This window comes from Sorex fumeus, unplaced genomic scaffold, assembly GCF_029834395.1.
Source record: "Sorex fumeus unplaced genomic scaffold, SorFum_2.1 ptg000193l, whole genome shotgun sequence".
NCBI lineage: Eukaryota > Metazoa > Chordata > Mammalia > Eulipotyphla > Soricidae > Sorex > Sorex fumeus.
Window position 1 is genome coordinate 1,971,826 of NW_026606250.1, and position 24,567 is coordinate 1,996,392.

Here is a 24,567-nt window from a genome sequence, read left to right on the forward strand (position 1 = left end):
CGCACGAGCTGTTCCCTGTGGTTCAATGAGTTTATCGTAAACACAGTCAAACTTTGATTTGTGGCAGCTGCTAATTGCACTGCAAACATTTTCATCAAGCAATTGCTGTTGACTCGCTTGCCAATCAGCCCTGAGCAGCCACCTCTCGGGCTCCTGCTCCGCCTTCACGTTGCTGTGCTGACCGCTGGCCGGAGCCTCTGCCACGCCCTGCTTCCCCAGTCTGGAGGTTCTGCTGTCCAGCAGGCCTGCTGTTAGGCGGGGTCTCCTGATCCTGGAGAAGAGGGGGAGGGCGAGATCAGAAAGGGGGCGGGGCAGAACGGCAGTACAGTGGGTGGGGCACATACCTTGCACGTGGCCCGCCTGGGTCCGAGCCGGCACCCCATGTGGTCCCCTGAGGCTGCCAGGAGTGATAACTAAGCACAGAGCCAGGAGTAAGCCCCGAACACCAGTTCTTCAGTAGCACTGTAGCACTGCCCTCCCCTTGCGCATCGATTTGCTCGAGCGGGCCCAGTAACGTCTCCAGTGTGAGACTTGTTGTGACTGTGTTTGGCATATCGAGTACGTCACGGGTAGCTTGCCAGGCTCTGCCGTGCGGGCGAGACACTCTTGGTAGCTTGCCAGGCTCTCTGAGAGGGGCGGAGGAATTGAACCCAGGTTGGCCGCGTGCAAGGCAAACGCCCTTTTTTAGTATGACCAGAAAACAAGGAACCAACCAACCAAACAGAACAGAGGAGGGAGAACCCAGACCTACCTCGCAGAAGCCTTCATTTCGTCCTTCTACAAACCCTTATGTGCGTAAGGCCGTGTGAGATCATTTCATAAGCCCTTGTAAGGCCGTGTGAGATCCCATCTGCTACCACACGATCAGTGACCCTCATTTGCACATGAGATCCCACTGGTTGCCCAATTGTCTGGTCCCATGAGGAATGACCAGTCAGATAGTAGAAATAGCTGAGGGCCAGGGACTAGAGGGCGTGAAAGGAGAGAAAGACCAAAGAGGGGACAGCGTGAGGGAGGGTGGCCCGGGGGTGCTGACTCGGCAGCCCTGGGAGTTGTGTGCTGATCTCACTTGCCACAGCAAGGAGGGGCAGCCGGACCCCGAGTCCTGGCTCGGACGCAGTGCCCCACGGGTCTGACTCGCTCTCCTTCCCTGGCTCCCCCAGGTCTCCAGAGAGCAGGAACCCCGGTGAGGCTCAGGCGGGGGAGGGGGGCTCCAGCCCTCCTGCAGTCAGGCTGGGCTGACCCTTAGGCCACGTCCTTCTCCTGCCTCCATCCCCAGGCCCACACTCTGCTTCTAACTAGTCCAATGAGTACAAGGTTAAAGCAGTTGGGGAAACTGAGTGCAAGTCTGCTCTTCCCTGCCCGCCCCTCCACTCCCAGCTGGGTGATGAGACGCAGCTCTGGGCTCGCCTTCTGAGGGATGAGGAGGGAAAGTGGGCAGTCCAGGGTCTGGAGAGAGTGGGCCCTGAGGTGGGAACGCAGTGGGGAGAGTCCAAACCCAGCTTCCACCGAGACCTGCCTGGGGCCTGGGCTTGCTGGGCCCAGCGGCTGGGTCAGGTGGGCAGGGACCCAGGGCCGCCCCAGCTGCAGGAGAGCTCCTCCTCCTCCTCCCACTCCTCCTCCTCCCACCCCTCCTCCACCCACTCCTCCTCCACTCACTCCTCCTCCTTCCACTCCTCCTCCTCCCACTCCTCCTCCACTCACTCCTCCTCCTCCCACTCCTCCTCCACTCACTCCTCCACTCACTCCTCCTCTCACTCCTCCTCCTTCACCCACTTCGGCTCTGTCTCCTGTCTTCCTTCCTCTCCCCTCTTCCCTCTTTTCCTCTCCATTGACCCCGACCTTCTTTCCAGGGAGAAGCAGTAACAGAAGTAGGAAGAGGGGTGATAGGAAGAGGGGGGAGGAATAGGAGGGAGAGGGGAGGAGGAGCAGGGGGAGGAGGAGGAGCAGAGGGAGGAGGGGAGGAGGAGCAGGGGGAGGGTAGAGGAGCAGGGGGGAGGAGGAGGAGCAGGGGGAGGCGAGGAGGAGCAGGAGGAAGAGGAGGAGCAGGGGGAGGAGGAAGAGGAGCAGGGGGAGGGGGCGGAGGAGGGGGAAGGGGAGAGGACCTACTGTACTCGGGTGTCAGGGCAGTGGGCGGGAGGTCTGTCTGCAGTGCTTGTGGTGAGTGGACAGAAGCAGCTGTCGCCTCTGGACCCAGCCTGGAGGAACCGTGTCTGGGGCTCATGCGTCCGCCTTGGCACCTCTCATGCCCCTCAAGCAGTGTCGACGGGCCTCAGAAAGAAGACCCCTGGGCCCCTGCCCGCCCCTTGAGCTGCTCTTGGAGCCAGGCAGGTGCAGGCTGGACCCAGCAGACAGAGCCCTTTGTTCAGGCCCCCCCTACCCCCACCCTTCTGGCGCCTTCCACCTGCCCCTCCCCCACCCCAGCCTCTCAAAGGCTGCCTGTTCCAGAAGCCCCCCAGAGCCCCTCCCTCAGCAAGCTGTGGCCCCTGAGTGTGGGCCCACCACGTCCTTCCTTCACCTCCCGTGAACCGGAGCACCGTGCACCCCTCTCCCTCGGGGCTGGGTTTGGACGCCTGAGGCCCAGCTGCCCTGAGGGGCCTGGAAAGTCTTGGGGAGACTGGGTCGTTGGGAGAAGGGAGAGAGCAGGGCTGGAGGGTCCCCACCCGTGGCCCTCTCCAGGCTCAGGGGTCCGCCCCCACTGTCCTCACCTGCAGGGGGCTCCCGGGAGTCCGCCCTCCGCCCTTCCAGAGGGTTGGTGGGAGCCAGCCGCCCCCTGGTTCCTGCCCCTGGCAGCGGCCTGAGCAGGCTGAGGGCCCAAGGAAGGGAGGGTCAGGCGGTGGGCTCCAGGCTCACGGCCTCACCCCCAGGAGCAGCCCCTCAGAACCACGGCGCCCACGGGTGCCCTGGTCAGGACGCTGCAGGCACTCACTCAGCCCAGTGCCTCGGAAGAGGCCTGAGCTCATTCAGGTGTCTTGGTGGGAGAGATGCATTTTGCATGGGGTTCGTCACTGGCACCAACCAGGAAACCCGTTTGGACCGGGGCCCCCCAGTGAGGAGACTGTGTCCACCCCTCTGTCCCCACCCCGACTGCCCCCGGCTGCCTCTAAGGTTCTGCACAAAGACAGGGTGCAGGGGGTTGGCTTCCCGCACTCGTTCCCACAAGGGTCACATCTTAGTAAAGTGATTTCCAAGATCGCAAACAGGCCCCTCACCAGCGTGGAAACCTCCAAGAGGGCCAAGGAGGAAAACACTCTGGACCGTCATGTGCAGGAGGCAAAAGGGTCCTGGGCAGCTTCTGCTGCTGCCAGTGGACGCAGTCCTGCTTCACCGCCTAGGAGGGCAACCCTGCAGGCCACACTCTGCTGCCCACAGCTTCCACCTGGTGGGGGAGGCACAGCAGGGGCACACGTGCAGACCTGGCACAGGCACCACAGCCCGGGGAGGGCAGGGGGGCCAGCGCCAAAGCCAGCGGGTCCTTGTCCAGGCACTCACACATATGCCCACAGCACTGCCACACGCACACAGGAGCACACGCACAGGAACACACACACGCACACAGGAGCATACGCACAGGAGCACACAGAACTACACGCAGCCACAGAGATGTGTGCACAGGCACTCGTGTGTACACAAGTTTGCACCCACACAGATGAGCAGAGCGCCACCCTCCTGGAGCGCCACACACGTGCACTCCAGCAGGCGCGAGCAGGGGTGTCTGCACACTCAGCTCCTCACTGTGACCCAGTCTGCTGAGTATGGTTTTTCCTCCCTGTCTGGGCCTCTTTCTCAGCAAGACCCTTGCCCTGCAGAGACTTGGGCTCGAATGTGGCCTCTCTCCTCTGTTCGCCTTAGTTTACGGGGTGTGTACTAGGGACACGGGGCCAAGTGCAGCAACAGGCAGCGGGAACTGCCTCTGGGCGCTGCTGTCAAGGAAGGGGAACCCGTGCACGTGAGTGTGTGTGCGTGTGTGTGTGTGTGTGTGTGTGTGAGAGAGACGCAGATTTCATGTGTACACACTTTGTGCTTTACACCTCCTTTCACTGGGGAGAGAAGCAATGGCTGCTGCAGGGCCGGGGGCTTGAGCTGCCGGCTCTGAGGGGCTGTTTGTGGACTGTGGGTGCTCACTTGGTCTGCAGGTGTCCCGCCCGGAGGCCCAGCTGGTGGCTGGCTCAGCCTCATGCGTATGAGACTCTGAAGAGAGACCCGAAGGAGCCCAGCCCAGCTGTACGTGGGGGCGCTGTGGGAAAGGCCATGCGGCTGGGCAGACTGGTCGGCAGGGCCCCTGTGGCCAAGAACTCGCGCCTTCGTTCCAGGACAAGGCTGCTGCTCCCCGGTGACTCCCGAGGTGCTCCCTATATGCCTCCCGCCAAGCCCCGAGGCAGATGGACCCTCTATAGAGGGCACAAGGGCATCTTGGGGTCAGTCAGCAGAGGGTGTGCACGTTGGAACCTGGGTGCACACGTGTCTGTCCTGGGGTATGCACGTGTGTCTGTCCCAGGGCACACGCGTGCCTGTCTCAGCCACACACGCATCAGCCCTGTCCTGCCGACACTGTTTCGCTGGGGCTTTGGGTGCCTCTGAGCTTCCACCTGCTCCTGGTGGTGCAGCGGGCCGGGCTCTATGGGGCCAGGCATCTCTCTGAGGGGCACCCCTTTCAGAGCCAGGGTCCTGGCTCCAGCCCTCCTTGACCTCCTGGGAGGGCCTCGAGCACCAGCATGCCAGGCTCTGGTGTCCCCACGCAGGGAGCCTCCTGCGGGCCCCCTCGCCAGTGCCCTTGCTTGCAGGGCCCACTCGGTCCTCCTGTATTTGCATACAGGTGCCTGCCCGCGCAGCTGCAGGGCTGGGGGTGGGGCCAGGTGGTGGGATAATGGCCCTTCAGAAGTGGGTCCCTGCTAGCGAGTGGGACCGCAGGAAGGCCGCGCTCACCTTGTGCTCCGGGGCTTGGTGGGTGTAGCTGGATCCACAGGGCCAGTTGGAATCTGGGATGGTTTGAGGGGTCTCCCAGTGTGGCCACACAGTAAGTGTCGGCCCAATCTTTGCCTTACCAGCACCCACAGGTGCCAGCTGCCGCCTGTTGGACGGTGGCGGGGCTGGGGTGGGACCTGGAGTCTGTGGGTTGGCCTCCTACGGCTGCTCACAGACAGACTCCACGGCCCAGCCTGCCATGGCAACCGCCCACGGCTCACTGTCCAGGCGCCTGGGCAGCTTTATCTTCAAGGCCATCTGCTCTGGGTACAGAATTCCAGAGTCACCTAAACAGAGCTGAGCAGGGTGAAGCACTGGGCTCACGGCCCTCCTGCAGGGGTGCACTCACACACAGCTCACGCAGTGCTCACGTGTCTGTCCTGTCCTGTCAGCACCCTGTGCACTGGGGCTTCGAGTGCCCTCTGAGCTTCCACAGTGCTCAGTGCTCACACATGTGCACACACGTTGTGTCTCAGCGCAATGTGGCGCTCACAAACATGCACAGTGGCCTGCCTGCACGCGCAGTGCTTGTTCACTCACCTGTGTGTGTACACATGCACTCAACTACAGCACTCAGAAACAAATGCCCCCACTGGCCCAGCCTGCCATGGCAACCATGCAGCTTCACAGGGGAGGAGGAGGAGGAGGAGGGCAGGGACCAGGCAGAATAAGGAGGGGGGCCAGAGTAGGGGAGAGAAGGGGCAAGGCGGGGGTCCGGAAGAGCTGGAGAGGTGAGGGACAAAGTCAGGAAGGGGAGGGTGGGATGGGGTGAGACAGGGCAGAGTAGAGGAGGGGGAGGAGGGCAGGGCCAAGGCACAGGGAGGAGCAGGGAGGGGGGAGGGGAGGGATGGGGCATGTGGCCAGTGTCCTCAGGAAAGCCTCCCTCCTCTCGTTGGGGCTGTGCCTCCCCCCACAGGCGGCTCATTGTCTGGGCCTGGGGTCCATTGTGTGGGGAGGAGCCTCATTGGCCAACTTGGGCATCACTTCGTCAGTAGCTGCTCCCTGGCCCTCCTGGCCCTGGGGCGCAGAACCCTGCAGTAACTTTCTCCTGCATGGATGGAGATGCACTGCCCAGTGAGGATGGCGCTCTGCGGGACCTTCCTGGGTGCGTGCCCCCTCCCCCCCCCCCATCACAGTGCCTGTTGCCCGTTTGTGCCTGGTGCAGAGAGACCTGGCAGAGGGACCTGGCAGCTGTGTTCTTTCTGGGCAGCACAGGAGGTGACTGGCACGGGTCACCTCTGGGGAGGCTGGGACCCCGCCTTGGTTCTGGGCCTGAGGGCCTGGGGAGGCCACACTGTGTGGAGTCAGTCTCGAGGGCAGCCATGGTGGGCAGAGAGAGGTAGGTGCACGCACAGCTCCTGGGAGCCTCTGGGAGAGAACAGGGTGGAGAGAGGGGTGTGTGAGACTGCAGAGGACCGCGGCTGCCCGTCACCGTGTGTGTGTGCATGCGTGCGTGTGAGAGAGACAGAGAGAGAGAGAAGCTAGAATCAGGAGCCCCTAGTCCGTGTGTGTACCCACATGAACTCTGTGGCGTGTGCTCTCACAGTGCTAGTGTGTCAGCATGTTTGCTGTCTCAGCATGAACAGTCTCTCACCGTGGCTGGTGTGTGTACGCGTGTATCTGTGTTGTGTGTGTGAGGAGGCTCACAACTGGCATGTGTGTGAGAGACAGGCACACACTCAGCGGAGTCGGTGAGAGTGGCTCTTGGTTTTGTTTGCTCCATCTGCCAGAGCCTGCCTGCGGCAGTACCCCCCCTTGCCCTCAGCTGTTCGTATACAATATTAATGCTGACCATCTCAGCTCCGCACACAACAGCCCTAATTGTCGTCTGCAGCTTTAAGGCGGGCGCCCATCTGCAGGGAAGCTTTCAGAAGGGAAGAAGAAAACCCTCACCCCCAGCTGGTCATCGGAGAAGGTGGTGCCCATTACAGATGCAGAAAGTTTAAACCAAAATTGCTTGAAAGAGTTTTTATGAAGCAAATGAACTGACACTTGGAATGTCTGTGTGCAGATTTGCACAAGTAATTACACTTTATTTGAAATGATCTTGCCCGCTAAGCCGTCATTAAGCCCGCTCCCCGCTTACACAAAGCACTTCCTCAGTGAGCAGTGCCCAGCTTGGAGCTCGGTTTGCAGACTTGGGTCCTCCTGGGGGGAGTATGGGACCCTCTAGTCAGACAAAAGTGTTTTCCTGTGCATCTTCCCAGTGCAGAACGCACTCGCGGTTCCCTGCAATTTTGCCCCCTTCCCTGCCCGAAAGCAAAGCTCTTAGAATTGTGAGCAGCAAACTTAGCTATGAAAAATGCCTCTTGGTTTGAAAAGTTCTATTTGCACCTGTGTAGGGGTCTCTGGCAAGCGAGGCGGGAGGTCTGGTCTGGAATCCAGACAAAGGAGGGGTGGGGGGCGGGGGCGGGAGCGAGGTGCTGTCCAGAGTGCTGACCAGATCTCTGGCGCACAACCTCACACTGCCCACGTTTCTTCCTGAGAAATCTGCCTTTGCTCTCTTGAAAAATATGTTAAAAAATTCTGAAACGTCACTCTTCATCCCCCCTTCTGAAACACTGACAACGTGAGTATCATCCCAGGGGGAGCTGCTGGCCCCTCTCTGGGATCCTGGAACCGGCCTTGGTTTGCAGCTTTAGGGACCTTCAGCTGTGAGTACTTGGCAGGGAGGGACTGGTGGCCCTTTCCAAAACTCAAGTTCTTCTCAGTTTTCAGTTTGCAGACAAATACAACTCTATGGCTTAAAGAGGTGATTTTGCCACAGTGCCTCATCTATGAGAACCACGCTGATTTTCCCAGTCATCGTCTCTGTTTCATGGCTATTTCCTAAGCCTTTACGTATCTGAAGCAAATGGTGCTCCCGGATGCTGGGGATTGTTGGGGAATAAGGCTGATTCAGCACTAGCTCTCCCTTTGATTCCCTAGTCAGCGGGAACAATGGTAAGCGGGCTGCCCTGAGCCTGCAGGCTGCCGATAAGGGCTTAATAGAATTTCAGAATGCCAAAGGTTTGGGACGTGAAATATCCTGGCACTCACAGTGTGTCCAGAGGAGATAGAAAATGGCTTTTCAGCAGTGCTCTCAACTGAGGACGTCCTCTATGCTAATGGCTGTAGTGAAAGCAAGGCAGCAGCATTGTGGAGCCTCCCACGCTTCTCGTTTGGCTGATTAATATTTCATCCTCAGTTTGGCCAGTGAAGGGTGACACTTGTTTCCTTGTGCTCAATCTAAGGATTGTCCTGAGCACACTATGTGCTGAGAATGATGTGTGTAGTGTTGGAAGCGCCATGCTTCAGGGGAAAAGCAGTGTTGTGTGTTGATACAGTGGCGAATTTCAGAGAGTTGTAGCAAATTCTCAAGGCTGCTCTCCTAGTGCAGAGGCGAGGACCCAGGTATGTGCATCCATGCCCTGGGCACCCCTTCAGTGGTGCTGGCTTGGTGGCTTCACAGGACATCGTCCTCTTAGCCAAGACTGTCTCTTGGCACTGAAGGTCTAGGCTTCATTGGTTGTGGATTGTCTGGATTCTGACCACTGTTTCCCCAGCTAATCATGAAAGAACAGAGCGTAGAGAGAGGTTCAGTGCCCTGGGTCCCCGGTCCTCTGCCTGAGGGAAGTCCGCATTCACCCTGATGGGAAAGTGTCAGTGTCAGTAACAGACACACCATGGGCCATGGTGCCCTCCCGGGTCCCGGCTGGAAGAGGTTTTGACAGAGCTGTGTTGCTTCTGACTGCGACAAAGTTGGCGGTGAGCAGGGAGGAGCACTCTGTCTCGGGGGCACTCAGCTCTCTTGGAGAGGATTGGATTATTTTAAAACTTGGGGAAAAAACTGAAAGTGTGATAAAAGTAAAGCCCCTTTTCCTGAGTCTTTGTTTGTGTGACTTCACGCTTCCAGCCTGTGGCCATAGGTACTTCTATAAACAAAACAAAACAAATATAGACATTTAAGTCATTGGTACTTGAATATGCAGATAAGCCAATATGTAATCCTCCTGGTTTGCCTGAGTAATAAATCTGTAGTCTCTTCTTTATGATGGTAGGTCATATTCTGAACCACCAATAAATATTGTAAAGTACTTTCGCTGCAGCCGTGCGAACCTAGGGCATCTGTCATTCTGCTTGCTGCTATTAGGAATTATTGGACTGAACCACTGGTGGAGAAAGCAGGGGGGGGTGAGAGTAGAGGTTGGGATCTTCTCTGCCCTTTTTTGCGTTTCGCATTAAAAAAAATCCCAGTCACGTTGCAGATTAATTATCAGTAGGTGAGGAAAGCACAGGCATCTTCAGTGGACTGCGGCTGGAAGTAGGGGCCAGGCTTTGTGCCGCTGGGCACCTCTCACGCTCCCAGTCAGCAGATCCATCTTTCTGATGCTGTACTGTAAATTTATTTCACCTCAGAGAGTAAACAGATATATTGGAGCCCCAAGGGTTCATGGGTAGCGTATTTACAAAGGAGCGTCTCCGCCAGCCCGTGCCACCGCTGCTAATGAGAGCGGTCATTAAGTAAATGAGACATCGCCTTTAGCTGGCTTAGAGTTCGCACGCGAAGGGGAGAAGATATTTAATTGAAACCCTCACAGGCTTCCCCACATGTGACGCGAGAGGGAGGCAGCTGTCTGCCTCTCCGCCCCCGTCCAGCCTGCACCCCCATGTAAATTTCATGATCGCCTTCGTGATGTCATTTTGAAGGAGGACAGACAATAGCTGCGGGGAAAGGTAAGTCAATGTTCCGCTCTTCCGCTGACAAAGGCAGACGCCCCGCGCGGGCCGCGAGCGGCAGCGAGTGCCTCTGGCTCCGAGATGAGGCTTTCTGGGCGCGAGAGGCAGGTCTGGGTTGCGCGAGAGCCGCTCGCCCTGTCGCCGGACGGGGCTTTCTTCTCCTCTGGGCTCTTCCCTCCTCTCCGTCCCTGCTGGCTGGCCCGGCTCTGTGGGAGCCCAGGGGCCACTTGGCTGACAGGCTGGCAGGAGAGACGTCAGGGGATCTTGTATCAGGATGAGAAACTTTATGTGGAAGGAGAGCGCAGAGAGCTCGGCGCGGAGCAGCCCCTGGTACCGGGAAGGGGTGCTTGCCTCTTGTGAGGGACCCCTACCCGTGTGACCCCTACCCAAGACCGCGCAGCCCTGAATGTGTGAGCACTTGGTCCTGGCGTGTCCCCTGCGTGGCGGCGGAAGGGAGGCCATCGAGGGTGCTGTGTCTGTCGTACGGTGCCGGCAGCTCCGTCTCCCTGCGGAGCTGTGTGAGCAGGTCTGGGTCTTCGGCTGAAGGGCAGACCGGGCCAGCCGCCAGCGCGGGTGCGGAAGGGCGTCCTTGCTGTGTGCGCACGGGCCCTCCCCAGCTCATCTCCTTTGTGGCTTGGGACACGGTGAGCTCTGAGGCTGTTGTGGTCCTCAGGGCCCCTGGCCTCAGCCTCGCCGCTGGGGAAGTCGGCTGTTCACTTTCTGAAACAAAATGTCTGGAGCTGGACTGGTGCGCGCTGTGGGCTTGGTCTCGGGCATCACCGTGTCTCTGGGAGGGCAGTAACGACAGCTACTATCGTCATTATCTTTCTGGGACAGGGAGGGGAGGAATTTTTCTTCGGAGGTTTAAACAACAACAACCAAAACCAAACAAAACACCAGGTTTTCTCAGAGGCTGGTGGACGAGTGGAACAAAGGCGGAGGGTGAGAGGGCAGAGCCCAGAGGCAAGCCCCGACCGGAGAGTCCTGTGAGAGGCTGCACCTGGCTCTGCTTTCTGAGAGCCAAGACCCAGCAGAGCTGCAGGACCATCCGGGAGGGCCACTCGCGGGGACTCGGAGGTCCTGGCTTGCACCCCAGGCCCCCTCCCATTGGTCCTTGGCTGGATCACCGCCTCCTTCCATATGGCCTGTTAATTAATGGTAAACAAAAGGCTGGGGTGGGTGACAGGACCGGGGTGTGTGGTGTGGCCAGAAGGCCTTGTCAACAGGACAGGACCGACCTCAGCCTCTGGGTGCTGCTTGCGGTGCAGGGGAGGACTCAGGCGAAAGGGTTCTTCTAAGGCGTGTTTCTGTCTGGGGAGCCGGAAGCCTTGTCCCTGGACCTCACAGGGTGTTTGCTGGCCCTGAGGCTGAGCAGGGGCCTTTATGTCCTCTGACCTCCTGGCTCTGAGGTTGGATGGGGGCCCGGGACTGCGTCTGAGGAAAGTGGAGTCCAGTGGGCAGCGAGCCTCCCAACGATCGCCCACGTGCCTGAGGGCAGCCCAGGCATTCCTCTCACAGGGCCCAAGTCCCCTTTGCCCCACATGCTCCTCGGCCTCAGGGGGTGTCAGTTCCGAGAGACTCCCACACAGTGAGCAGAGACTTGGGGGGGGGACAAGGCACCTGCACCCAGGCTTCAGGGGCGCCACAGGGGATGTGTGGCTCAGAGGTCTTAGGGGACACAGGAAACCCCAACGGCTGACCTGGAGCTTGACTGTGGTGAGCTGCCCCTGGGGCTGCCCAGTGCCCTGTCCCTCCACTGCGGCCCCACCGACTCCCTCTGGGGCCAGCAAGTGTGGCTCTGAGGACCAGGGGACACTGAGTGTGTGCAGGGGGTTCCCAGCCTGTGTACGCGGCAGAGTCAAGACCACCTCCTGCTGTGGGTCCCGGATGTCACTGCGTCCTCGTCCCACATGTGCGTGAGCAGAGAGAGCAGAGGGAGCCCCCAGTTCTGTCAGCAAGGAGTTCCTCACAACCCCCAGTGGGGAGTCGCAAACCCCATCTGCAAGGACTCCTACACTACTAGTGAGGGGCCCCGGACCACACACTTGTGGGGGCTGAGGAGAGCCTCTGGGCGGCTCAGCCCTCAGCTCAGTGTTCAGAGCAGTTCTGAAGCTCAAGGGGCTGGGCTGGAAGTGAACGATCACCTGCTCATCACAGGGAGCACTCGGCTGGGGGCATGGCAGGGCACTGGGCTGTGGCTGGCTGGAGGCTGAGGGCGTGTGGAGAGTTCTCTGTGTCGTCCTGGCCAAGGGCCCTTCAGTGGAACTTGGTCTTACACAGGCTGGGGGCGTGTGAGCAGGGGCTTCGCAGCTTCCCCGAGAAGGGCCCCTTCGACCCCATTCTCTTGCCCCTCCCCTCACTGTTCCTGGGCGGCACTCAAGAGTGAACGTGGAATATGCGTGCGTCATTTCCACGCGATCATGTGGTGCGCACGACAGGAGATGTCTTGGGGAAATGGTGTCATCATGAAATGGGCCATGCTGGTTTCATGATGACACAGGGGGAGCGCCTGTGTGGCCTCCTCCCCCGAGGGTGCCTCACACAGGGCCCAGGGCCTGCCCCTTCCTGGGCCTCCTCCCTGGACAGCCCACTGGCAGCCCAGAGCATTTTCTGGGAGCTTTTGGTGAAATGATGACATTTCAGCCTGTCTTGTTTTTCAGGGACAGCAGAATTTCACCGAATGTTTACAACCAAGGCGAGAGAGGCATTTTCACCCCATCTGAAATGACTTTGCCCTTAGACTTGCGCTGAGCTTGCTCCTGAGAGAACAGACTGGCTGGCGAGTGCTCCAGTCCCCCTTGGTCTGTCTCAGTGTCCCTGGGGCCGGCTTGTCAAGGGCCCCTGCACAGGGTTGGATGCCCTCCCCCCTCTTCCCTCCCTCCCTCTCTCCTTCTCTCCCTCCTCCCTCCCTCCTCCTTCTCTCCCTTTTTCCATTTTCTAGATCTGCACCCAAAAATGCCATACTAGTGTACCTGGAAGGAGTGGACGTGATCAGGGTACTGCAGGCACCCAGTTGGGTTGTGGGCACGCAGGCTCCCTTGGGCAGCTCCAGTGGCAGCAGGAGAGGCTGTCGGTGTGGGTGTGGTTGTGCAGCCTTGTGACGGGTCCAGCCAGCAGCCCTCCTTCAGATGTGCCCTGTGTTCCTCAGCGTTCAGGCATGGCTGGTCCTGGAGTGGGGTGTGTGAGGGGTGGGCTCACGGGTCTGGTTTGCTCTGCACGTGCTAGCATCCACGCCACTTAGAACTTGGGGGGAACTCGGACGGGCCATATGGCCTGGGCAGAGGACAGCTGAGCCGTCCTGGCTCCCACCTCACCCTCATGCCTGACTTCACACCTTGATTGTGCTCTGCATGGTCTCAGAGCTCTGCAGAAGCCATCTGGGCTCTCTGTTCTGACGATTTGCTGTCCAGCCCCAGCAAGGGGAGAGCGTGGTCTGCTTAGAACAGAGTCCGGGCTGTGTGGTGCTCACTCAACATCCGACCCTCGCCCGCTGCCTCGCCCTCAGACCTGCACTGCAGTGTGGGCCTCGACTGCAGCCTAGTGCCTGGCTGCCGGGCTTCAGGCTGGGCAGATAGCACAGACTCCCGGGATGGCAGGAAGCCATGGCTCTGTGGTCTGGTTACCCCCCAGATTGCCCCCGGCACACTGCTGACTTCTGCTCCTGTCCCCTCTCACCTGTGCTTCCCTGCCAAAGGTGCTGCTGGCCTGGCGCGCGCTTCTTGCTGGCTCCATCACTGAGTGTTGCTGGGAAAGATTGTCCTTGGGGCCAGGGGCAAGGCTTGAGTTCCCTGAAGTTCCTCGCAACCCAGACTCTGTTCTAAGCAGACGAGGGAACCAGCTCATTAGTCACAGGCCTGCACTGGAGTCCTGCCGTGCCTCAGGCTGTCTATGTTTCCCAAGTTTTGTTCAGGAAGGACCAGGACTTGAATTGGGTGGGCTCAATGAATGGAGCTTTGTGACTGAGATGGAGGCGCAGGGGAGAACCCATGCTGCTGCTGCGTGCACTGGGCGGGGGAGCCCTTAGGCCCATCCCAGGGCCATGCCAGGGTGTGGCACTGTCCAGACGCAGGGCTCTGTTGCTGGTGCCTGGAGCTTCTCGGTTGGCTGAAGGTGTAGCTTCCAGAAAGGTTCCCCTTCCCACCCCTCCCCCACTGCCCAGACTCCCAAGGGGGCATGTCCTTAGGCCACAGTCTGACCTCGGCCGCTCTGCCCTCACCAGAGACCCCTCAGTATGTTTCCAGCTCCATCCTAAACTGTGATCCCCTAAGACCCCAGAGTCCCCATCTTCCTTCTCTCCTTGCATTGAATTCTTGCCAGCAGAGCGGTTTTCACTCCCTAGACCTCTCAATCTCCCTCCTGTCTCTTACGTGTCTTGTTGAAGAATCGCTCTGGTCTCCCATTGTGGGCGTCTCTGCATGCCCAGGTACCGGGCTGCCCTGCCAGGGCGACGTTGGGCTTTGGTTCCAGTTTCAAAAGTGCTGGCCCCTGATGCTCCCTTGTGAACTGAATAAACAATAAGCTGAGCTGGGCTGAGCATCGCCGAGGAAGGGTCTGAGTTTTGGTGTTGGGACAGGAAGGAAAATGGCATGGGAAGAATAGGTTTTCGGACGCGCAAGAGCAGCTCTCCTTCTGAAATTTCCTCCTCTTCTCCTCTTGAGGCGGAATCAAGATGCAGACCTGGCTCAGACTGATGTCCGTGTGCAGACTGTTGGCAAATTGCTTGCTGATGGCCTGGTCTTGTTCTGGCTAGATGATTGACATTCTGTGTGGTTTCATTTTGTCTCCACAAAACCCACACAGGCCTAGCCATGGGGACTGCTTGGTCTCGTTTGGCACCGCGTAGTCTGACGATGAGGCTTCCCCCTCCTGAGACACACCGAGAGTCTCTCCACTCTCATGGACGACTGTGTGCTGCTCTGACCCCCAGGTGTCTGGGTGGTTCTGGAGGCCACCGTGATTATCAGAATTGTGCAGAGAACCCCAGTCAGGGGTTCACGTCCTCAGGCCACATATCAACCCAGGGAGGAAGAAAAGCAGATGGTCAGGAGACTCGCACCTAGGAAAACTTTTCCCCTCAGCACTGCTGGGTCAGCTTGCCAAGTGCAGATCCCCGTTCTGTCCCTGGCACAATTGCTCTTCCAGCAGCTTTGGCATTTACACCTTGCTGCTGGATGTGGGTCCCTTTGGTGAGAGAGAGCGTGTGTGAAGGATGGTGTGTCAGGAATATGTGTGAGGGACACTGTGAAGGAGGGACAGTGTGTACGGGGGAAAGTGTACGTGAAGGACTGTGTGTGAGGGACAGACTATGTGTGTGAGGGACAGTGTGTGTGAAGAACATCGTGCATGTATGAGGGATAGTGTGTGTGTCAGGGCATTGAGTGGCGCAGTGTGTGTGAGGTTGGGGGCATGGAAAGGACAATGTGTTTGAGGGAGGGTGTGTGTGAGGGACGGTGTAGGAGGAGGGTCAGGACCTTCCTTCTAGGTTGTTTGTCCCATGCTGACTCTCTGTGCTGAACTCTCTGCCTCAGGTTGGAACCCGTATTCCTAACCCTTCAGGGCTGCAGAGGGAGTTATTTTGGGCATGCTAGGAGGCTGTCACATGGGTCCTCCTAATCCCAGGATTGACCCTCCTGGGGGGCCTCTGGGCCCTGGAGCTAGGGCATCCGATGTTCCATTCTGCGTTCAAGGCCAAAGCTGCTCAGTGCCCCTTGGACTAATGCCTGTCCCTCAGTTCCTGGGCGGGGCTCTGAACCTGAGCTGGGGGCAGGTTAGCAGCTCCTTGCCTCCTCCAGGACACAATTTCTCTGACGCACCCTGAGACTTGGGGAAAGCAACCCTGGGGGGCCCTCCTTGTCCCTGTGCACAAGCTTTTGTTCTCTGGACACTGGTCAGAATGACCAAGACAGACAGGCAGTTCTGTGAGCCCGGCCTGCGTGTGTCAGCCCGTGAGCCTGCAGCCATGTCCTCCTCTGCCGCGTGGTGCCTGGGGCTGCTCCTCCAGGACCCTCCCTGGCCCGTGGACCCCGCTTGGTCCCGAGGAACCCACACAGCGTCCTCTGCAGATTCGGTGGCCACATCTCTTCCTCCCACCCCACTGCTCTAGCTACTCTGCTTCTCATCTTTTCTGCTGGCCTGGGGAACTTGGGGGTGTGGAGAAGGTCCCAGGAGAGCCAACACCCTGGTGGAGGTGTTGACCCAGGCACTGAACTGCACCCTCCCCACCCCGTCCTGTGTGGATAGGGTCCCCATGGAACCAGCGCCAGCTCATCCCTGGGCTGCCCGTGGGGCTCTGGAGGCCTGGCCAGTGACGCAGAAAGCTGTAGCTGCCCGTGTCTCAGGGACACTGCCCGCCCTGGGGGCTCCCCCACCCTCTCCCCTACTGCCGGGCTCCAAGGCAGGACATCTGTAGACAGTCCTGTGATTTGGGTTGGAAAGTCATCATTACTGGGAGCAGTTTAGCTGTTGTTTTTACAGCGTGGGTAAGGTTAAAAGAAATAATAATAATAATAATAATATAAGACTCAGCTACAGTAGCTGCCTGTAACATGCTATTTGCATTTTTAAGGAAACTTCTTTGAGACAGCCTGGGTGAAAGGTCACTATTTGCATATAAATGGGAAGAAAGTGTGTCCTATTGTTTTCTCTGCGGTGAGCTCTGCTGCAGAGATTAGGGGACACGGCCTGCGTTTGGCTTTTATTGAATAGACAAAGTACCAGAGAGGCTGATCTAAGACGCAAAATGAGGAGAGAAATGTGCAGACTAGAAAAGTGCTCCCTGCCCCCTCTCTCTTTTCCCATTTTCACCTAAACTCAGCAAAAGCAGGTCTGTCTTTCCTGTACTCAGCAAGTCTTCCTTTTACTTCTCTCTGGATTCCAGCCTAAAAAAAAGGAAAGAGAAGAGCTTAGTTGCCCTCATTTCCCCCGGCCCTGTCTGCCTTTGCTGGCACAGGCTGGTCCGAGGGATGGGGTGCCACAGTGCTCCTCCTCAGCAGGAACAGAACCTAGGCAGCTGTGGTTCTCGGCGTGGGACGCACCGGGGCGGAGCTGGGAGGTGGGTGGGGAACCCGGGGAGGGGCGAGGGGTTGGACAGGAACCCCTTCCCTGGGCCTACGCACTCCAAGGCACAGATGCCTCTTCCTTTTGGGTTTTCAGGGCTCCCTGTCTCCTGTCTCCAGTCTGGCTGAGGCTGGCTGGCTCAGGGATGTAGCCCGCCCACATTGTCAGTGGCCTTGGCCCAGGACATTGGCTGGTGTGGGTTTGGAGGACTGGCCCTGGGACTGTGGGAGGGACCCACCCGTGGTCTCAGCTCACGGAGGTCTCACTGATCTCCCTTTGCTGAAACACAGGCCTGATCCTGTGGATTTTCAAATTTGTTTAAGAAAACTTCTGAAGCACACAGAAGGTCTCATGGAATCTGATACCTTTCTCCGGAACCACTGGAAGGGTGGGGTGGCGTGGGTCTGAGCCCACACTTCCTGGCATGTTTCTTGTCAAGAATGCCCTCCCTTGCGAGGATGCGGGGAGAAAGGGACCCTCACTCATTGGTGGTGGGAATGCAAATCGGTCCAACCTTTTTGGAAAACAGTATGGACAATCCTCAAAAACTAGAAATTGAGCTCCCATTTGACCCTGCAAGGCCACTTCTGGGAATATACCCTGGGGGTCCAAAGACACAGAATCACTGCCCGCACTCCTATGCTCATTGCCTTGCTATTCACCACAACCAGAAGCTGGAAACAACCTGAGTGCCCAAGAACAGACAAGTGGATAGAGAAACTATGGATAGAGAAACTATGGATAGAGAAACTATGGATAGAGAAACACAATGGAATACAACACAGCTGCTGGGAAAAATGAGGTCATGACGTTTGCCTACAAAAGCATAGATTTGGAGAGTATCATTTAGCGAAATGAGTCAGAAGGAGAAGGCCAGGTATAGAATGAGTGCATTTATTTGTGGGACGTGAAAAAACCCCAGTAGGACACTATTACCTAATGCCAGGGAAAATGGGCCAGGAGGACTGTCAATAGCAGGCCAATGGTGGTAGTTAAGATAGAGGAGGGTCCATTACGACAAAACGAGTTGCAAATGATCACTCTGGGTCACTCTGATCAAGAACTAAATTGAAAGCAGGTAAAGGGATAGACATACATATACAGCTCCCCGTGGCACCTTCGATATGCCAAACACAGTAACAATTGTCACAGTGGAGATGTTACTGGGCCCGCTCGAGCAAATCGATGAACAATGGGAACACAGTGATAGTGACATATACATATATGTATGATATACATGTACACGATAACCTGACAGTCTCTGTGTCGCAAACCCAAATGCCTAAAATGAGAGAGAAAAAGAGAAAGAGAGAGAAGAGAGGTGCCTGCCACAGAGGGGACCCTGGTGGAGGGAAATTACACTGGTGGAGGGACGAGTGTTGGAACATTGTAGGACTGACGCACAACCATGAACAATTTTGTAATGCTCCATCTCATGGTGATTCAAAAAAAAACAATGCACTCCCTCAGCTGGGGCTGCATGCCTGGCCACATGGCTCTGCCCAGCCAGTGGAAGGCTCGCCCTGGGCTCTGCCTCTGGCTCAGTCTGCTCTCCATCCCTCAGAGGAGCACTGGTCAGCTCTTGGCAGACTGCTTCTCTTGTGGGTCCAAACCTGGTTTGGATGGGTTCAGGAGGGACGTGCAGTTGGAGGCACCCCAACCCTTGGCTGCCCGGTGGGACAGTGCACCTCTGCACCTCCCCTTTTGGGCTGCCAGTCCATGTTCATAACTATTTCATCAGTGAGTTGCGATACTCATCTTGGTGCTCAGATTGTCCCTGATGCCGTTTTTCATGTTTCTAGTGCCTGGAACACACCTCATGGGCTATGGCTTTGTCCACTGTGGTAGACACCCCCTCGGTGCCCAGCCAATCCCTCCAGGGGCCCACACTGCTACACAGGCACACTTGAATTGACTCGACTCGTTTCTCTGTCTTCCAGGCAAGGAATTGCACATGTTTGCACAAAATCCCAGCTGCTGCCCGCCTCTCCTAGATTTCCTGAGTGGGGCATGTCTTCCATGCACAGATACTTGGGTTCATCACCTGACTGCCTGTTGGTTAGCCCCGACCCTCCCTCCACCCGGGTGTTGAAGTACATCCGGGTGTACTGGGCTGACCTCCTCACCACTCGGCCAGTCTCTAGTCTCCCTGTGCCTCCCAGTCCTCATGCTGGGCCAGACCTTGACTAGTGGAACATCACTCCCCCACCCCCTAGTTGGGGCCTAGTGTGGGGACACTCACTGGTCAGTCAGTCAGGGGATATGAGGGGACAGGGTGTCTGATGTCTTACCTGGGACTGGGACTCTATCTAGGGCCTCTGGCTTCTTTAACTTCATTCTTCTTTTAAGTTAAAAAAAATGTCGAGATAGCACACCTTATAATAATGCTGGTGTTGAAGTATTAGTGACCACGTGATTATACCCACCACCAAAGTGCCGACATCCCTCTACCCCGTCCCTTCCTGCCCACTTCCTCATTCCCCACAGCCTCCACTGATGCCCTCAGTTCTGTCAAGCCCAAGGGTTGGCCTCCACTAGTCACTGGTTATTCCCTTCCTGGATTCTTTGAGACACCTATGAGTGCAAACATTGACATTTGCTTTCTTCCTTCTGCTTGACATGACCTCTCTAGCTCCATGCCGCAGTTGTTGTAAAGGCAAGATCTTACCTTTTCTTACAGCTGCAGACCCCAACTTTTTTTCTTTTTCTTTTTGGGTCATACCCTGTGATGCTCAGGGATTACTCCCGGCTCTACACTCAGGAATTACTCCTGGCGGTGATTGGGGGACCATATGATGCTGGGGATTGAACCTGGGTCAGCTGCGTGCAGGGCAAATGTCCTACCTGCTGTGCTACCACTCCAGCCCATAGACCCCACCTTTACCCTCTCATCTGTTGGGAGGCACTTGGGTGTTTCTGGACTCTGGCTCTTGTGAATAGTGCTGTGACGAGCATGCTTGGGCATATGTCCTTTTTCTTTTTTTTTTTTGCTTTTTAGGGTCACACCTGGCGATGCTCAGGGGTTACTCCTGGCTTTGCACTCAGGAATCACTCCTGGCAGTCCTGGGGGACCCTATGGGATGCCAGGAATCGAACCCAGGTCGGCCACATGCAAGGCAAACGCCCTACCTGCTGTACTATTGCTCCGGACACGGGGCATATGTCCTTCTGAGTTAATGCTTTGTATTCTTTTTTTTTTGCTTTTTGGGTCACACCCGGCAATGCACAGGGGTCACTCCTGGCTCTGCGCTCAGGAATTACCCCTGGCGGTGCTCAGGGGACCATATGGGATGCTGGGACTCGAACCCAGGTCGGCCGCGTGCAAGGCAAATGCCCTACCCGCTGTGCTATTGCTCCAGCCCCAATGCTTTGCATTCTTGAGATAGAAGCCAACGAGTAGAATTTCTGGGTCACATGTTGAGTCTGTCTTTAATGTTCTGAGCAGCATTCCTTCTTCAGTAGTGAGGGCCCTTTCCACCACTTCCTGCCAGTCACTTCTTCCTTGGTGCTCCTAAACAGTGTCCCTCCAGGTGTGACCTGAGCCTGGCTTTGTGTGGACTTTAAGTGGTTTCTGCATATTTATTTAAACACTCTCTTCCGACCTTTCCAGAACCTTCTTTGGATCTGAGCGAAACCAAGGAGGGAATTTGAAATTTAAAATTTTGATGTGTTTATGCACAATAACTAAGTCCAGTCTTTCAACGCGTATATTTAGTTTTTTAAAATTATCACTATTTTAGTGGGTTTGCAGGTATTTCTTTCTAGTACTGATGGACATTTCTCTAAGGACGAGGTCCTGGAGCAGTTTTTCATGTGTTAATTGGACATTCTGCTATCTTTGAAGAAATGCCTATTCAAATTCTTTTTCTGTTTAATTTACTTATTTATTTTTGGTTTTTGGGTTACATCCACCAGTGCTCAGGGGTTACTCCTGGCTCTGTGGTCAGGAATCACTCCTGCAGGCTCAGGGACCATATCAGGTGCTGGGGATCGAACCTGGGTCTGCCTTATATAAGCAAGGCAAGTGTCTGGCCCCTTTTCCTGTTTTAAAATGGGATCTTTTCTCTAATGGAATTGTAAGCATTGATTTTTTTTCCCCCGGGGGCTCCTAAGTAGTGTTCAAGGGGTCCCACAGTTACTCCTGGTAATATTTGGCCAATGGGTCATGAGTTTCAGTAGCAAGGTCCTGAAGATGCCATAATGCTTGGGTCCTCTGATATGAGCATCTACAGGCCATGACGGGGTACTTGGGGGCTGTGTAGTGTCGAAGGTACAATTTGGTTTCTCTTACCACCTCCCACCCCCATCCTGTTTAATGTTCTTGAATGCAAGTTCCTCATCAGATATGTGATTTGCAAATCAATATTCCTACTGTGGTTGTTTCCTCCTTTTGATGGTCTGGTTTAAGTGCAAAGATTTCAACTTTGATGAAGTCAATCTGCCCATCTTCCTTGTGCTTCTGTGCCTGTAGGGTCATAGCTGAGAAACCAGAGCCTCAATTAACTTTTTCTCAAAGTCCTAGCTCTGTGATCCATGTGAGTTAATTTTGTGTGTTGTATGAGATGCTTCATCTCATTGTTTGGTTCTCCTGTGCTCCTAGAATCGTTGTATGGATTTTAGAATCAGTTTGTCACGTCAGGGCTGGAGAGATAGTACAGTGGGTAGGGCATTTGTCTTGTACTCAGCAGACTCGGTTTCGATCCCCTGCACCCCATATGGTCCCATGAGAGCCACCAGGAGTGATCCCCGAGTGCAGAGACAGGAGTAAGCCCTGAACACACAAAGTGCAAGAACCAACCTCTGGAGGTCAGAAGTGGTTAGATCCTGGTAGATCAAAAAACACAGTGACAGGATGTGGGTCCCAGCATGCCACAGTCCTCACATGGGAAGGAGACAGTGAGCAGCGCGGAGCTCTGAGACAGTGTGGCGGGGAGAAGACTGTCCACGAGGAGAAGTAGGTGAGCAGGGCAGCAACCCCATGGGGGCAGAGACACACGGGGGGCAGGTGGTGGAGTGTTGCCACCTCCTTTTGCAGCTGTTTTATTGGCTGACTGAGGGTGAGGAGTGAGGGCAGGGGGCAGGTGGCAGCCCTTAGGAGGTGCTTCTGTGGCAGGATGACTCTGTGGCAAGCAGCCGGCTGCCTTGCAGTGAGGCCACAAAGTGAATTCCACAATCAAGCGTGTGAGGCCCAAGCCTCACAAGAACTGCAGGAAGGAAGGCGGGCAAGAATCACAGCAGAGGGGCCGGAGAGATAGCATTGTGGGTAGGGTAGGCAGGACATGAGAGCTCATACGGACTGGCCTGAGCCAGTTCCCGACATCCCGTATGGTCTCTCAAGCACCACCAGGAGGGGTTCAGAGTGATGCTCAGGAGTTATAGCACAGAGCCAGGAGTAACTCGAACATCGCTGAGTATGTTCTAGCCCCCTCCTCCGCAAAAAAAAAAAAATCACAGCAGAGGCTTGTTCTTCAGTCCCATGTTCTCCCTTGAACATGTCTCTCACTTGCTTGTCTGTCTCTTTGCTTGCTCATTTCCACTCTGGAGAAACCTGTGTTCTCTCTTGAGCACACACCTATTTTCTCTCCCTTCACATCTTCCTAAATAGGTTTCAAGAAAATCATCTTGCTTCACACGCACACACACATGCACGCGCGCACACACACACACACAGACACAATCACAGCTGAGACAGATAGATGTGACTGTTGTGCTGAGGGGAAGGAGTTGGGCCCTGGTGGCCGGGGACATTGTGTTCTGCCCCTCAAGCTCTCCTCAGGCATGCTGGAGGGTGGCGGAGCCCCAGAGGGTCTGTTTGCAGGGGGTTGACATTTAGGAAGAGTCAGAAGCTTTGTAGCTGGCAGTGGGAAGCAGGGTTTCATGGAAGGAGTCTTGGGCTCTAGGACCTCTTCCCCATGCCGGGGAAAGGAGGTGGAGAGGTCTCTGCAGAAGGCCAAGGTGTCTTTCTGAGTGTTGGGCACTGGGAGAGTTGGGCCATGGCCTCTGTGCAAGGAGGACCCTCTGCCCACCCAACCCATGGCCACCCTGGTGCCAGCTTCGTGGCAGTCCTCTGCAGCTTCTCAGGGCCCAGCTCCTGCTTCGTGTGTGCACCAGGCCTCTTATGCCTGAGCCGTCCTCCAGACCTGACACTGCAGTTCCTCCAGGCTCACACTCAGCATCTGTCCCTCCTCTTGCTTTTGGGGCCAGTGGTTGAGGCTTTGCTTAGAGCAGGGTGGGTGGGGGTCTCATGTGCCCCATGAAGGCACATCTCTGTGTTGGGTCTTCCCAGAGGCTGTGCGATGGGAAGGGCCAGGGGATGTGTGGCTGGGGTGAGGGAGTCTGCCCTGCAAGCCCCACAGCGGCCGCAGTGGGATGAAGCTCCAGCCGCAAGTCCTGGTGGAGGGCCGTGTTGCCTTGGGATGCAGTAGAGTGCGGCTGGGGGCGCTGCTGGTTGGGACAGGCTCTGCTTTTCTGAGCTCGTCTGCCCACCAGTGTCCTACCCAGGGGAGTCTGGAGCAGGCTCCTGTGCCTGGCTGCAGGGGTCACGGCCCAGTCTTGTTCCTGGCCCACTCCCTCCCTGGCTCTCCACGCTGCACATGCAGTGGTAGCAATGAGCAGAACGCCGTTGGCTCACCGGGGATGTCAGAGCCGAGGAAAGGGCTTAGCCGTGGGAAGACCTCCTCGTGACTCCTCCGCGTCCACCTCATACTGCCCATCCAGAGTCCCCTGTGGCCCCCGTCATGGAGAAGGTCACTGCAGGTCAGGTCAGTGGGTGCAGAGGGTGACCCCTTGCAGATGAGGAGCAGTTCTGTGGGGTTGCGACACAGGGAGGCTCTTGGTGTCCCCTCAGAGAAGAGCCAGGCACTGGTGGCTTTGTGTGTGGCACTGCTGGGACCCCCAGGGAAAGGACACTGAATCATTTCAGGGAGAGTGGCAGCCTCAGCCGTGAGACCCTGTTTTTGGTGGCCCTTGTGCTTGGCACCTTGGAGTGCTCCCAAAAATGCCCCTAACAGTGATCCTGAGCCAGAGGTCAGCAGAGGCAGGAGCAGCTGTCGGGAGCGTCACGAGCCGAGGCCTGCTGGGCTCCGTGGAAGCCCGTGGCCTGTGGGCTGGAGAACCACAGCCACCCGTGCTCCGTCCCCGGCAGCCAGCAGGGGGCGTGGTGACAGGGTCTCTGCAGCAGGCCCGGCCTCAGGAGCACCTGGGGAGAGCCAGGCCGTGGGGGCCTTTCACACAGCACAGGGTGCAGGTCTGAAGCTCTCTCGGGGTCTGCGAGCTGCATCCCACGTTGTGGTCACCATACCCGCCCATGCTGGGCTTCCGGGGAAAGGGAGGGCACTGAGCACTGAGGGTGCCGAGTGCAGTCCCAGCTTGTGCTCTCACCCAAGCAGCCACCCCCTGGGGCAGGAGGACTCCCTGGTGGCAGCACAGGCTGGGCTCAGTGCCATCCTCCTCCTTGGGGCCTGGGGGCCTTCCCTCCTTCCTGAGCTTCTTAGCCCTAGGTTGTTTGGATTTCCTCCCTGTGGTGCTGGGTCTTTTCTGCATCCCCCAGATGCTGCGCTGACAGTCCTGGCACAGGGCAGGGGTCTGGGGAGCAGAGGGGAAGGCACTGGGAGGTCCTGCAGGGACCTGGGGCACTGTGACTCTCCGTGTGGACCCCGCAGCTCAGGGAGGGGTGCTGTGGGTGGCCCTGCAGGGAAGCCCCTGACCCAGCAGCTTCTGGCATGCCAGGGCCCTTTCCTGGCACAGAGGCACTTCCAGAGAGGGGTCCCACAGTCTCGCGAGGGGCTCGATTCTAGAGAAACAGCCTTTGGGGGTATACATTAGAAC

The 24,567-nt window shown here is 57.1% G+C and overlaps 1 protein-coding gene across 2 annotated transcripts in view; it reads left to right on the top strand.

The window, feature by feature from the left end:
• Positions 1 to 9,358: 9,358 nt before the first annotated feature.
• The window catches only part of MYT1 (myelin transcription factor 1), a 57,866-nt gene continuing 42,657 nt past the window's right edge, over positions 9,359 to 24,567 (top strand). The window contains exon 1 of one of the 2 annotated variants that reach the window (XM_056108088.1): positions 9,359 to 9,681. The gene's annotated coding sequence lies outside the window, so the exon portion shown is untranslated. The remainder of the gene's footprint in view (positions 9,682 to 24,567) is intronic. The other variant, XM_056108087.1, reaches the window with a different exon arrangement.